The 15506-nt window shown below is 40.3% G+C and overlaps 1 protein-coding gene across 3 annotated transcripts in view; it reads right to left on the reverse strand.

Annotated features, from left to right (window-relative positions):
• Positions 1-15116, reverse strand: part of LOC127353380 (protein inscuteable homolog) — a 53673-nt gene extending 38557 nt beyond the window's left edge. The window contains exon 1 of one of the 3 annotated variants that reach the window (XM_051382571.1): positions 14657-15116. The gene's annotated coding sequence lies outside the window, so the exon portion shown is untranslated. Of the gene's footprint in view, positions 1-2594; positions 2806-14656 lie in introns of those variants that run through there. The other 2 variants (XM_051382568.1, XM_051382570.1) reach the window with 2 other exon arrangements.
• Positions 15117-15506: the final 390 nt, after the last annotated feature.

Genomic DNA, 15506 nt, shown 5'->3' on the forward strand with positions numbered 1-15506 from the left:
ATGAAATTTTATGAATAATCCACAATGCAAATAAATAGAATCTACATGTGAACTATGTTAAAATGTCATATTCCATATTATTGTCCATGTAAACTCACAAGGATATTTAATATTAAAATAGTGTTCCCTCTGTCTACATCCAGCTCTTCTGGTGGTCTGTCAAAATAATTCATCCTTCCGATTTCACCTCAATCATTTCTGACACTGAAGTCAGGAACCACCACTGAAAACACTGACAGCTTCCATAGTTAACTCCAGACTCTCCTAATCACTAAGTTTTCTTAGCTTGCGAGGATTTACGCAATACAAAAACCAGAACCAGAACAATACACCGCAAAGTATAGCACTCTATATTGACTCTGATTCTGCATCATCACAGATGGTTGTTGTAGTTCTTCTAGAGACACTCGAACGTAAATTTGAGAAACAATGCCATATTCTACAGCAGTGCCACTGTAGCTGTGTGGCTAATGATAGAAAACAGTGTCAATGTCTTGACATGTCTCAGGGTGATGGTGACAGGGGCTTCAGGAGCGTCACTGGTTTGAGTGTGACACACCATGATGTCAGGAATAAATGTGTAGGAGGATGGAGCGGAAGCACTGTTCCCGTTTCCATATATTTTTACTATAAAAAGTGTACAGTGTTTGGGAAGGAGATTGAAAGAGTTAAAAAGAAGTGGATAAGACGAGAAAACAAAAAGGGGAAATGTGGGCGATGGATTGTTGGTAAAGCAACAACACAAAACTGTTCAAACTCTCCTGTTACATTAATGGTTCTCCATACTTCAGCTATGTGAAAATACATTATGTGGTCAAAAGAAGTATATAGGAATATATATAAGAAATGCCACTGTGTTCCTTATAATTTGAATTTGAATCAGAAGTTGTTTCCCGGGGCTTCATTGCAACATATCCGGTTCCAGTCTGGATTGGCACCTTACCTGTTATCAAAAATGCCTTATTTGAGCTACGTGATGTTTATAATTTTGCCGGTTTAATTCTACCTGGTTTCAATTTTAGTCTAACACTAACAACGATTCAGCTTTCACTCAAAAGTCAAACCAGACATACTGCAACTTCACCATCCATTAACTTCAACTTTATTATCTGACTGAAAATCTGGTTTGCATCCAGGCATTAAAATACACAGACTGCAACAAAGCAACAACAAATATAACAAATACAGTTCACTGCATTGGACTTCATTCATGTATTGCTTTTTTTTATCCAAAGCGCTTCACAGTTTGCCTCCCATTTACACATTCACACATACACACACACACACACAGCTATGGCAGCGAGCTACCATACATAGCATACCATCATGAAAGCCTGACCTCAGTGTCTTGATCAGGGACACTTTGACATGTGTACAGGAGGAGTTGGGGATAAAGTGGATAATTTCTAAACCAAATGCAGTTGTAGGTAAATAGTCCCATGGCTACTGGAATAATAGAGACTCAAGTGTGCTGTATTTAGCATATTGACTAGTGGTCAATATAAGTCATCTTTCCAGTGTCTTTTCAACAATTTACTAGTTGTGTTCAGATTTGAATAGTACAATCTTACAGGAAAAATGGGTGAATTAGAAGTTATCAAAAGTTTCTGTAGGGATGACACAGTGTCGATATCGTACTACTACTGAAAGTTTTGTGAGATGGAAGTGTTAAGTTACCACCAGTGAAAAGCAAGGTTGGATGCGTTGAGAAAGTATTAGAATGCCTCCTTAAAGGATCATTTAAGTCATCCTGACTTTAAAAACCCACTGGGAGAAGGAGACAGTGGGTTATCATTCAGCATCGCTCACCAGCCTCAGCAGAGAAGATGGACTGTCTTGACAAGTGAAATGCTCCCCAAGCAGTGTACCTGACAGCAGTTTTGCTCCATTGTACTTCTGTCACTCATACAGCACCCATCCACTGTTACCCAGGATGTACACTGGATCTCAAGGCTCAAGGGGAAAGGGGCGATCTTTTCTCTTTTGGAGTTCGGGCTCTCAGCCGTAACATGATAACAAAACCATACAGCAAAATGCTTTTTCCAACTTAACATTAGACACACATATAGCTATTCTAAGTGCATTCTGAAAAACACTCTATAAAAGGTTAACTGGAAATCAGGCCTGTTTTGGTTTGATCTAGCATGCCATAATAGCATGCCAGACTAGAGTAAATGAGAAGATTTGCTTGTAAGGTCAAGAACTGTGCAATCTATTTGGGTCTGGGAACATTCTTTTCTTTGGCATAATAATATGGAAGTGCCCTCATGAGGTTTCTAGGCAACCTGCTCCTTTGGAGATGATATCAGACGGGTTCAAGTTGCACACACGCATAGACACACACAATCACAAAGACCTGTTACCCCTACCATGTTCTAAAATCAGCCACTCTGTTGAATGTCACACTAATAAAAGTGGACAGATTGCGACAACTGATAACAGTTACACTTCAAGGCAGAGGCAAAAATTCTATTGCTTTACCACAAGTCTGCTAAAGTGAATACACTGTCGTCTTGGTACTTTATGGCCAGCTATAAAAGTACCCGTAATTCTCATTTTCAAGAAGGAAAAAACAGATGATAGCAGCACCATACCTCCTGAGAGCTCAAATAGCCCCAGCGTCACGCCAAGAGAAATATCCAAATGCATTTTAAGCTTCCCAGTTCCATCGACAGTTAGCTGAATAAATAACGGGGAAATCAGCCGGCGAACCTCCAGACCTAACAAAAGGATTTGGAGCGCAGCTTAGTAGCTTCAGGAGCAGCTCCAACAGGCCAAAGAGACTGGAACTGGATCCCGGCTGGCTCAGTGAAGGCGATCGTGTGGGTACCTGACACCGGTGCAGTGACGGCCAGCAAAACATCAGGAGCTGCTTAATAATGAATGAGCGAGGCCTGTTGCGAGGCACACACTCTCACACACACACACACACCACATGGCTAATAGGGAGTCACACTGACATAATTGGAGACAGGCTTACAGCGTGGTCAGGTAAAAGTAGGGTATATGACCATAATCAGTCGAAGCAACTTGACACATGTTGCTAACAAAGTACTCTGTCATCACCCAGCAGTGCTCCACACTTAACACACAGTGGGCCAGAAGTGTGTTTAATGTTAGTTTATACTCAGGCAGATTCTGTTTGGTCTCGTAAAGCACCCCTTTTTAGTTTTAGAGCAATGGCATTCAAAATAACAGACACAGGACTGAAGACATCAAGTGGAACTGAAAATCTGCATGATCAGTAAGTTACAACCCAGTGTGCTGTTCAAAATAAGAAGATTGATGGGTGTTGTCATGTATGACTTAACCTCTTCTACACCCACCTCAGAAACAGATTGTAATTGGCTGAGATGCAGTCCTTGTGGCAAAGAAGAGGGGAAAACACAATCAGAGTTGAGCATCGACCAGGTCCAAGCAACAAAAGTAGACACCATTTTTCTCTCATCAGCTGAGTCATCTCAGAGCCGAGAAGATATCAACAAACTCTGAGGTCAAAACCAGGATACAGGAGTGCATCCATTTGAAAACCTGTGGTTTCACTGACTGGGCCTTGGAGATTAAGTCAATGCAGAACACCAAACCAAAACTGAAATCCAAACACACATCACACATGGAACCACAGTGCCATGAAATATGTGGCCGGTGTCTCTGAAAAGTATCGAATGATTTGTGCAAAATATAAAATTCTCTGATTTTTCAAATCTGGCGACACACTGAGATAATGCTAAGCTCCTGCTGGAGGACAACGTTCTTAAAGATCATTACAGCAATTTTGTTCATGCATTGAAATTGTAACACAGATGAGCAAACACACCAGGGCCCTGTTTCAGAACACAGGTTTATTGAAAACTCTGAGTTTGTTAACTCTGAGATGGGAGAAATTCGTGGTTTTCTGTCCAAGAAAGAGAGGTAACATAAACCTTTGGTCAGTTACCATGGTAACTGGCTCTGTGAACCTTACCTTACCTCGCTGGCAGGTTTTCTTCAACAAAGTCTCCTGCCCTCCTGCTGAGCCTAAAAGAGCTGTCAATATGCTGTTGCATTTCTTCATTCGTACAGTCAATATCAAAGCACATATGTATAGCAGTTAACATCTTTAGAAACATTGAAATCCTGGATAGATATTAGTTCATTACCCAAGGACTATCTTTAATATAACCAGTTTTATGACCAATCTGTCATCAGAGGACAGAGACAGCAATCACATTAAGGCAGCTGTCAGGTTGTCTGCCAGTTCCCCTGCAGTGAAACATTTACCGTACATTACTGTAGCAATCACTGTTTAAGTAAGTGATAAAGCCAGACGAGGTGTACATTATCAGGAATTAATGGTCGATGTGGAAGCCAGAACCATTAATTCCTGATTATGAACGCGTCAAAGGGCATTATCCCACTTATACCGTGGTCATTTGCCAAAGAAAATCTAAAGTTTTTACAAGACACCTGGTAACACCTGTGGGTTTTACTAATACCTGGAACAATCATTACCATCCCATGGGGTTCTTATGAAATGGAAATGTTGTTTACTATTCCAGTAAAGAGGATGAACCATAGTTACTACTTGGCATCAGAGATATTTCTTGTTCCCTGCACTTATAAAAACTCTTTGGCTCAGCTACGAGACAGTGAGCTAACGTAATGCTAGCAAGACTCAAAATCAATCAACACTGCGTATGGTCGACAAATGGTAAATATAATTTGACAGTATGTTTAACAAGAAGACTAGCTAGCTATCCAGCCATGTCATTATCCCTAAATCATCGTCACGGACAAATGATAGGGCAATGTGTACTGTCGGCCATGAGATGATCCCTTATACAAAGTATCAGTAAGTTTAGAGCGGCAATGTAGGGGCTTGTCTGTTATAGTCACTATCCTGTTGTGTTCAAAGGACGAGGTACTAAAGGACTGATGGATTACACTCAGCGTTCTGAGATATTTTTATGAGATATTCAGATTTCAATCAATCAACAGACAGTTTGACTGGGACCTATTAGTAGGTGTCCTACATCAGGAATTAATGGACACCCTGAAGCAGAATCAAGGTATAAAGAATCTGTATAAGACACTGATCAATGAACAATCATCAGATTGGTCACACTGATGGAACATTCCTGTCATAGTTAGCATATCATGGAAATGATGTGAATATTTGTGAGTGACGATGATTACTACACTGTAGTTACTATAAACAGAATTGCAGAAAGCATGACTTTTAAACATTTTTTTAAATATCAGCCAGTAGAACTGATGAAGCCCTTGGTGAGTGGAAAAACATCTTCAACTCAGCAGCTACGGTACATTTCTACCTGGTACCATCAAGGTGTAGTGAACTCCCAGTTGCTTTAGTGGAACTACTCAGGCTCAGTATGAGTTCTCAGTAAAACAGCAGGACCTCAGCTTCCTTGAATGAGAAAGCTCCATAAAAACTACGGAACACTTTGGATAGGCGGCACTTTCACTTTTAAGTATGAAGGTTAGGTTAAAAAATCTACCTGACTTAAAGTACTTCCCTGCAGGTTCAATTGTACATCAAGTTACATAATTCATAGGCCGAAAAAAAGGGGCCACCAGTGTATTGTTTTTATGTAATTTGATATAAGCTATTTTTACAGTCCTTCCAGAGCTTTTTTGTTTTGCCTCCAGTTTCTCTTGTCCTTTATTTTAGCTGAACTAATTGATCTAAACACTTTGATATAAACTTTCGATATAACAACATGGCAATAAAGTACTGTATCATCAGCAATCTAAGTACACGCAGTAGCAGATCCATTGCTTTTCAGCATTGTCTTGAATATTGTGGCCAAAAAGTTAGTGATAAATTCTTGAGAAATCTGTGTCATCAGCTTCCAGGTTGGACTTCAGGCATGTGGCCAAAACAATCCTTTGAAGCAGATTCCCGTCAACAGCAGGAGCTCTCAACCCTCAGCATCATCCTGATCTTCTCCTGTCAATCACACTCAGAATGACCTCATTGGCATTTATGTTACGCAGCTCCTTCAGTTAGATGGAGTGCCTTGGAAATGGCATTGGCCCAGTTACGGCCCACCGATACATGTCGGATAGACCAGGCCACTACAAGACATAGGAGTCAAGCTCGATCCATACGTACAATTTATAGCCAGCTGTCTGTCTATCCATCTCCGCCTACAGGCACCTACGATGTAAATTCATGACGTCGTATCTAATGCCCGGATCATAAATAAACCTTGAATGTATATTTGCTTCATACACCAGTTTGGGCTTGTGAATAACCTGATATTAGGGGCCACACACAAAATGGCTGAGAGAAAAGAGAGCAGAGAGGGAGGGGAGGAGACTGTAATAGCAGCAATTCCTTGCAAGTCAACTCTACAGCTGTTTGGCATTACGAGGTGGGAGTAAATTATGTGGGCTGGGTCCATGTGTGTGGGTTTAGCGGAGAAGGGAAGAGTAAGAATCAGGGGTGGAAGATAGGTCCACTGACCAGATCTAAGCTGAGGAACACAGACACCACTTCAGGGCAGGGTGGAATTTTTCAAGGCGCTTTTCTCTGACTGTTATTCCACCACCAAACTAAAGGCAGGGTAAATGGGACACACCTGGGGTCAATGTAATAAGTAAATATGGGCTGCAAAAATCGCAAGGTATGCAAGAAAGGCTCCATATGTGCCAACTGAGCACACGTGGCACTTCAAAAAAGCCATTTCAGTGCTATTTTTTCCACATTGGGCACAAAAAGTAAACACATGTGAGAGTTTTCTGGGTAATTAGGTCTGAAAAACAGTCTGCCATGTCTCATTTGAGATATACAGAATATTTTTAGAGATAAATGCGTAAAAAGTGAGATTTTGTTAGATTGTTAGAAAGGTGCATTGCTGTCATTGAACCACAATGTCACAAACCATTTGAGCTTTATTGAGTTTCATTAGTTTCAAGTTAACTCAAACAAAAATCAATAAAAAATAACAAAGGAAAGTACCACCAAAAATACCAAACATTCTCTTAATTCGGCTTAAATATGAGGATTTGTTGCTTGTAATTGTAAATTAAATATGTTTGGATTTTGGACTGTTGGTTGGACAAAACAAGCAATTTCAAGACATAACATTGACATTATTTTTGCCATTATTTTTTTTACATTTAATAGACTAAAATGTGTTTATTGAAAAAACTATCTGCTAATTAATTGATAATGAAAATCATATTCATGACATAATGAATTACAAACCAAGGTTGACATATTATTCTTCAAAAATGTGTAGTACTGTAGGAAAATGTCCTTTAAACCAAAGATGAAAAAGTTCCATAAGTTAGAACCCATATTTGCATGAAATTCAAAGTTAACATTTAGAGTTCAGATATGATAATCACTTTAATTTCAGAACATTCTGCTGAAATGGACAGCAGTTTGTTTCACATTTTCAAATGCCTCCAATGAGTTGCTATCACTGCTGTATAAGGCTGTGTGAGCCATGAGACAGACAGCAGGAGTGAGGGCAAAGGACACCACTGGAGAGAAGGAGTAGTAAGTCTTCAAGACTCCCTGAGATCCTCTTGACAGCAAGACTTTTTCACAAGGAGGAGGGAGTGTTGACCTTTCAATCTTCAGTGAATCATATAGCAAACAAAAGCTCAGAAGTACTGCAGCCTCCATTTTTCTCTCATGATCTCCCCAATGAACCTTAACAAGGACCACAGTGCAAATACATGACTTCCCTCCAATTAGCAGATGGAGATGGTTTGAAAGAAGAAAGCAAAGAAAAAGAGGTCAATGCAAGAGAAGCTCCAAGCTGACGCTCTAATTCAACCAGTCTGATATTGATTTATCTCCCAGCCTTAGGCCCCAGAGAGGCTGCCATATTGGGTCCACCTACGCAAAAATTTATACCTGCACTCTCCTAATTGAGTCCCCACTCTGAAGAGAGAGCCTCCACTGAGTCATGAACGCAATCGCAGTGATGTGTCAACAGTCACTGTTGACCATAATAAAGCAGAGTCAAATATGTACACGTGACACACGTGCAACATCCATATTTTGTAATGTAAGAAGCATTAAAGTCGGGCTTTCTCGTGGGTTTTCATGGGTGCTGCTTCAGAAAGACTCCAACATTATTTAAAGTGTACGTCAATGATTCTCAGTCAGTGAAGGAGCTTCAGGTTCCAGCTTTTTACAAATGTCCATAGGTACCACAAACCTTTCATTTGTGTTCAGTATTTATTATTATTACATTTCATTTCATTCCTTGGATTTATGAATGTTTGAATCAACCATAGGAGGTTTTGCTGACACAACTAATTTCTCAACCGTTTTTACAAAACTTTCTTTGATCACAGTTGTTTGAATGTGATAAAAATTGCCTCTTTGATAAATGTTAGAGACAAGCATCTGGCTCCATGCGGAGGAAGATGTTGTCTGTACTCTGCTGAGGTCAAAGGTCAGCAACTCAAAGGTAGCAGGCAAAGCCGCTGTTGTTGCTGTAGCCATTCTTAATAGCTCTGAATTGCTGCTAAGATTGTTCAAATGGCACCAAGAGTTAGTCAGAAGCTGAAAATTATATTCACTGCATAGAAATCATATCATACAGTCTGGCTGGACAGTCGAGTGAGACAAGACCTCACACTGTCTGCAAAGAGCCTTCACAACCATATCCAACAATAGAATTTCATGTAAGTCTGTGGCATTTCACTTGGGCAGATGTCACACTCCTACGTGGTAAAATGTAAACTGTATTCTTGCAGAGTAGCTTTTATTTAGATGTGGATGAGTATCTGTCAGTACTCGGCCATCACTGCATCTTCGTATGCATCAACATGTTCTTGTATTGGCAATTCATAGTTTTCAGTCACGTGACTGGCATGGAGCCCTGGAGGGCAAAACAATGTTTCAATACATGACTTACACTGGAAACTCTGTAGAACCGCAAAAGAGGCATGTGAATTATCTACTTATTTGAAGTCTTTAATATTTCTACCACTCAAAAGTAGAAAAACAAATATGTGAATGCACCATTTCAGGACCTACTGCAGTATTTCAATGACTGAAAACAGCAAAGTCCCTGTCAGAGCTCCAGTTTGAAAATGTTAACTCTCTTGTGGAGAATCCCTCCCCTTACACTGCCGCCACACTGAAAACATACAAAAGTACAGACTAGGGATGTCCCAATATCAAAGAGAGATCGGTATCGGCTATATTGAGCTTTATTGATCCGATTCGATCTTTTATTTTATGTCAGCTGTCACACTGCTGTTTTTACTTGTAAAAGCTTTCATGCACGGTGCAGACATCATCAACTCTCTCTCGCTGTCCACCTCTCCAGTCTGGGATTTGTGTGTGAGAGAGCAGAAGCAGCACCGCCCGCTGTGAAACTCTCAAAACCATATTGAACCAGCCAATGCAAGTGCAAAAAATACCCTGCCAACAAAAAGCCAATAAGAGTAATCAATGAACGTAATCTGCGCATAAGACGACAAAAATAAAACACCACACAAATAAATACGCACTACAGACAGACAATTCATTCAGAAAATTGGGGTGCTTCAGTGCAGCCCAACGCAGCGTTCACTCTCAGGCAGTGTGATTGCTCTAATCTGTTAACATGGGTGCCGAAATAAAAATCAAGATGTTCCGCCACGCAGCGCGAGCAGTGTGAACCACGGATAACCCTGAGAGAAACTCCCTCCAGACAGCAACAAGGCAGAAAGATTACAGAAAAGGTTTTATTCTTTATTCTGTATAACTCTGATCACAGAATAACTATCTGGCATTTACAAACTTGGTCTGTGTCAACAATCACTTAAGTAAGCTGGTGGGCAGCAGAGTAAAGCCTTGTTTTCCCATCCAAGTGGGCGTTCCAATGAGGATGTGACATCACATGAAAGCTATAAATTATGGCTTGGCAAAAGTGACATCAAATTCATTAAAAAATCATTTGAAATGGACTAGAAAATGCATTGCATTCTATAGTGCTTTCATATCAAAGCACCTCTCCTTCTCACATATCCATGGCAGCAAAGGTGCCATTGTGGGGGCAATTGAGGTTTAGTGTCTTGCTCAAGGACACTTCAACACCTGGATAGGAGATGGGGAAATAAAATCATCAACCATGTGTTTCATAGACAACCCGCTCTAACTGTGTTTCTAATAACACTTGCCAACTGAAAGTTTAAGCTTGACTAATCTAGCTAAGCCAACTAGCATGCTGCCGCTAATAGACAACAACTGGTGCACTGCCAAAACATTCCAGGTAAAACTTGTGCGCTAGAATTTATGTTCTAGGGTGTAAGTAGTCGACATATATAGGCTATTTTGATAGTAATTGTTTGGGTCACAGGGAGTGCTGAACGTCCTGTACCGAGCGGTTTGGGAGGAACAAGCATACCGTTGCTCTAGTCAGTTGTATCAGCCCCTATCAGTTATAGATAATGACTTATATTTTCCCATTTATTGAACAAAAGTATAGGTACATTAAAATAAGGGCAAATTAAATTTAAAAAAACTGAAACTCTGTAACTATATGGATTGAAACCGTCAAAGGACAGGCCAAGCTGTATGAGAAACAGATTCTGGGGAGCACCAGACACATGGGAGGAGAACCAAAATGACCCAGCCCTGTTTAACAAGGCCACACAGACACAAAGAGCAGGGAAACTACCTCATTCAAAAGAGAGCTACTGATAGAGAATGACAGACACTGGGGTAGGTCCAGCTCCAAGTGTGGGATCTAAACCCCTTAAACATGATATAACTGGTTACCTAATATTAGGAGCAATTACACAGGATGTTTTTTTTTTTTTTTTCACCTCTGATGAGTGAAAGAAGTCACAATATTGAGCATAAAGCCAGTTTAGTATGAGCATGCTAGTTTGAATGCAAAATGCTTTGGCACCAGATCCTGAGAAAACCAGACTTGTGTGGAGCAAAGTGCAGACTCATGTTTCCAACTTTAGCTGTGGTCACAAAGTTCAGTCACACCCTCATAGTCACTGCTCATCACACTGCACTCACAAGGCCTTGTCTTAATGTCTGAGACAATGAGGGTGGGTGTGAGCCTGAGGAGACATGAGATTATTTTAAATGGAAACACTACAATTCCCCACCAGCAGAAGGAAAACCTAATTAAACAGTGTGACAGCACAGTGAGGGCCACACCTGCATGTGTGGTTCGTGTTAACCACGCCACGCCCTCCTCAGCTGTTCAACAGGCAGGCAAGAGGATAATGCATGGCAGAGAGAAACTACCAGTCATGTATTATTAGATAGAAGTGCTAAATGAAACGAATTATGGGAAGTGGTTGTCACAGCTTCATCTATTGATGCTGAAGGAACTATTAAAATTAGTTTGAAGCATGGCGCTGGTTTTCTTATACAACTGATGCTAAGCCATCATTTCCTGTTGGGAGTGATAAAAGCCACAATTACATTTCCTTGGATAGGTTATTATTATACCAAAATGACCCCAGTTGCACTGTCAAACTTGTATGAAGTAATTAGTCACCAAATGTCAAGACTCACTAGTGTATAGGATGTAAGACAGGCCAAATAGTAAGAACAAAGCAAGACACTGAAAATCTTTTCTCTTCTTGATGTATTTTTTTGTTTTTGGCAATGTCCCACAAGCCCCTAGATGATCAATCACAAGATTAATTCCTCCTGAAAGATTCCTAAAGGCCTTATTGATAGGTCTATGAGCTTTGATTGAGGAGTCAACCCACAATTAAGATTATTATGAACAATATGCCTGAAATCTCCCAAAAAAGAAAAATGAGCGAGGCTGCTGGCTCTCTGAGACTGTACACAGTGGTGCTTTAAGGAAAACACCAAGAGGACAATGCAAACATGCTACTACCAGGTATATTGTTTACCATGTTCACCATTTTATTTTAGTGTGATAGCATGCCAACATATGGAAATTACCATTAAGTACATCTGAGGCTGATGGTCATTAGTTTGGAAGGTAGTCAAAGTATTGGACATTTTAAAATCACCAAAGTTATCACAGATTATCCTGGGAATCAGGACTTGAATGTCTGTAACAAATTTCATTGCAATCCACTCAATAGTTGTCAAGACATTCAAGTGAAAAGCAAAAATGTCAACCTAATGGTGCCACTGAAAGAAAATTCCCCTCTGGAGAACATAAATGTCTGTACAACATTTCACGGCATTCAATAGTCGCTGAAATACTTCAGTCTTGACCAAAGTGGCGGACCGAACTACATTTCAGTCTGTTGGAAAACAACAACCAAACAGTTCATATATATATATAGCTCACTGTGCTCTGTGTGTTGTTGTTTGTCATATAATTATATAGTAACAACATGACTTACATGGCCACAGAAATGCTTCTGGTCATGGTAACGTATTTGCTGTTCAGCATGTTACCATTCAAAGCCTTTGCACCTTTTTCCACTTTTCCACATTTACACTGAGCACACAGGTGATGTCAGTTAAAGTCTGTGACTCTCACTGCTTGGAGGGCAATTGATGGACTTTGAGACTGGACAAAAAAAGAATGGAAATGATAGATGAATAAACGCATATTCATAGAACAAAGATTTGATCATATGCGCACATGTAGACACACACACCAGCATTCAGACAGCACACAGTGTGCACATGCACAAACATCATCAGCAATTGTTAAATACACAGAGAGAGAGAGTGCATATGGAAAAACATAATGACACATCTCTCTTGTAATCTCTAATTGTATCCCTCTCAAGCACACACATATACACACATTTCTCCACCACCACATCACACACACAGAAGCCTGTAGTAACGACATGTGGTAGCTGTGTCTTCATCTTTGCCGTCAGCCTAACTGTAATCTTTGTAGTTTTCCACAGTCTCAACTTCCATCACTCACTCCCACACAAACCAGATCAGCCCACTCCTAACAGTTATAGTCACTATGGCGTTCAGCTCCAGCATGACTCAGAACAAAAACATAAAATATTTTCCGATTGAGAACGCTGAGCAGTAGCCCAGAAAAGACCCTTCATATTTATCTTGATAGCATCAATTGGCACGTCCAGGTTACTACAAAAAGGATGGATATGCAATGTATCTGCAATTTAAAATGTGAACGTTTAGTTTAAAATCCAGTCAGTAGTGTTTGCTGTTTGCATACATATTATGTCTCATGTCCATGTTACTAACTTAGCTTCTTCCACAGAGTTTTTATGCTTTCTCATCTCGCAGGTTCCCATGGATTGTGGTTGTGCCTGCTGTTGTAGTTCTGTTTGACGCCCACTGCTAATATTATTGTTATTATTATTATCATCATTATTATGGCTGTTATAATCCCTCTCATCATCATCATCATCATCATCCTTATTAGTCCTATTTATACAGTTATAGTTGTTATTGTTATTATTGCATCTCTGTCTCCCTGTAAACCCTCCTCATTCAACCCCCCCCCCTCTCTCTAACTGGTCGGGAGAGCCGGTGTCTGCTTGAGGCTTTTGCCTCTCAAAGGGAAGTTTTTCTTTGCCAAGGGCTGTTGGTTCTCTGTCAATAATTTGTTTAGAGTACAGTCCAGACCTGCTCAATTTGAAAAGTGTCCTGAGATACTGAAACTTCTCTTATGATTTGGCGCTATACAAATATTTGTATTTGTATCAATTATAATTGAATGGAATTGAATTGACACATTAGACAGAACTTAATGTCACCCATCTTTCAGCTCATTGTTTTGGTTTTAGGGCACGCAACTTTACTGTTTGTCATTTTTTGTCCTCTCTGGCATCAGCAGGCAGATGTTTATAGTGTAAAAACTCTAGTATACCCACTGTATGCCACATACATATGTATGTGGCATTCAGGAGCTGGTAGAGACCAAAAACAGATCTAAAAGAGAGTTACATTAATCAGGTGGCCAGAAACCATTGAACGTGTGAATGTTAATGTTTGCCACATCAACTTTAAAAGATGGTGCCATTGTTGTCTTTACAGCTTGTTATCCCCATTCAAAGTTAAGATTAGATAAGAGATCGCTGAAACACTAAATAAAGCAATTCCATTTACATTGAGCTATTTGTTTACACACCTTTCAGAATTTAGACATGATTATTGTTATAAATATATTATATCATAAATTATTACTTTGTGCTCATCTGGAACTATCTAAAAAATATCACTGTCCATATAACGTTTAAGTTTTGTGAGAATCTAGGTGTGCAGAGGATCAATCCTGCTGCCCTTTTAAATCAGAAGCTTTAAGTAAGAATGCTTCTTTCATCTTTAGAAAACCTTCAAGGTTTCTGTGATAAAAAAGCAGACTTGGACGTTGGTCAAGAACACTTTTATGAGAAAAAAGGCCTGTGACATCAGTTAAGTTGCCACCCATTTAAATGCAGGAGTTTGAAAGCACTGCAAGCACTTTGCACAATGCAACAACTGCATTGCCATTTGGAAAATACCTTTTGTAATTTTTGTCACCACCTAAATCAACCAAGCGGACATTGCTGTTGAAGATGCTTAAAGGATATGACAGGGATGTCCTGTGTTTTGTTTTCTATTTAAATCACATGCTGCACGACTGAGTCATGCTTAAGTTATCTGAAGAACTTTGTCTTCTAGGTTTTCCAAAACTTTATGAAAAGACTCACAGCATCATTCCTTCATTCCCAGAGGCTTAGATTAGACTGAACTGGTTGCCAAACTTACCCATTCTCTTGGTCAGTGACTGAAAGGTTAAGTGTTCCCAGGAGGGTTCATAGTTACAGCTTGTGGTTCTTGTCCTCTTCACTGCAAACCGTGTGTCTCTGTCCTCTCTTTCACTCACTCTAACTTTGTTTCTTTCTCGCTCTGTCTCCCGTCTTGGAGCCCAGCTGGGCCAACCACCACCAAAGCCTGCTGGAGTAGGACTGCTCAGAGTCTAAACGCGACTGGCCTTAAAGGTTTTTCTTGGGGAGAAAAAGCCCACATCCCACTGTCAGTCAAGCAGCGGAGCATAGTTTCAGCTGGGCCGCCGTCCAAACAGACATGAAACTATTCTATTTCGGTCTGCCATATGAGCAGTGGTGCTTTACAGAGGAGGGGGGGAAGAAAGATTCTGTGGTGGAGCATGTAATTGCAGAGTGACCAGTTATGGCGAGATGTAATTGCAGACCTCATCAGATGGAGAGAAACTGCCAACAAGACAAGGTAAAGGACTTTTAAATAAGACTTTCAAAAAAAAAGAAACAACACAGACCACATAAATAAATGAGGAGCTGGGTTCCAGATGTGGCAGCAAAGGGAGGGAGGGGAGGAGAAGAAAGAGTGGGAGGGACAGAAAAGAGGGCCAGATGAAGGAACTGCCATGGCAGCAGAATGAAATCCCATTTCTGACACGGTGAAAGGGTGTTTTCCTTCCCAGGAACAGTCGCACAGGACGGAAAGGGGGACTGGGGAAGGTGAGAGGATGTCGGGCAGGCCTTATGTTGTTTCTGGATCTTTACCATGAGTGCTATTTGGTGTCTGGTTTCACATCAGCCTTGGAAATGACTACCTTATGGAAAAATTTGGAGCTTTA

This window comes from Dicentrarchus labrax, unplaced genomic scaffold (assembly GCF_905237075.1).
Source record: "Dicentrarchus labrax unplaced genomic scaffold, dlabrax2021, whole genome shotgun sequence".
NCBI lineage: Eukaryota > Metazoa > Chordata > Actinopteri > Moronidae > Dicentrarchus > Dicentrarchus labrax.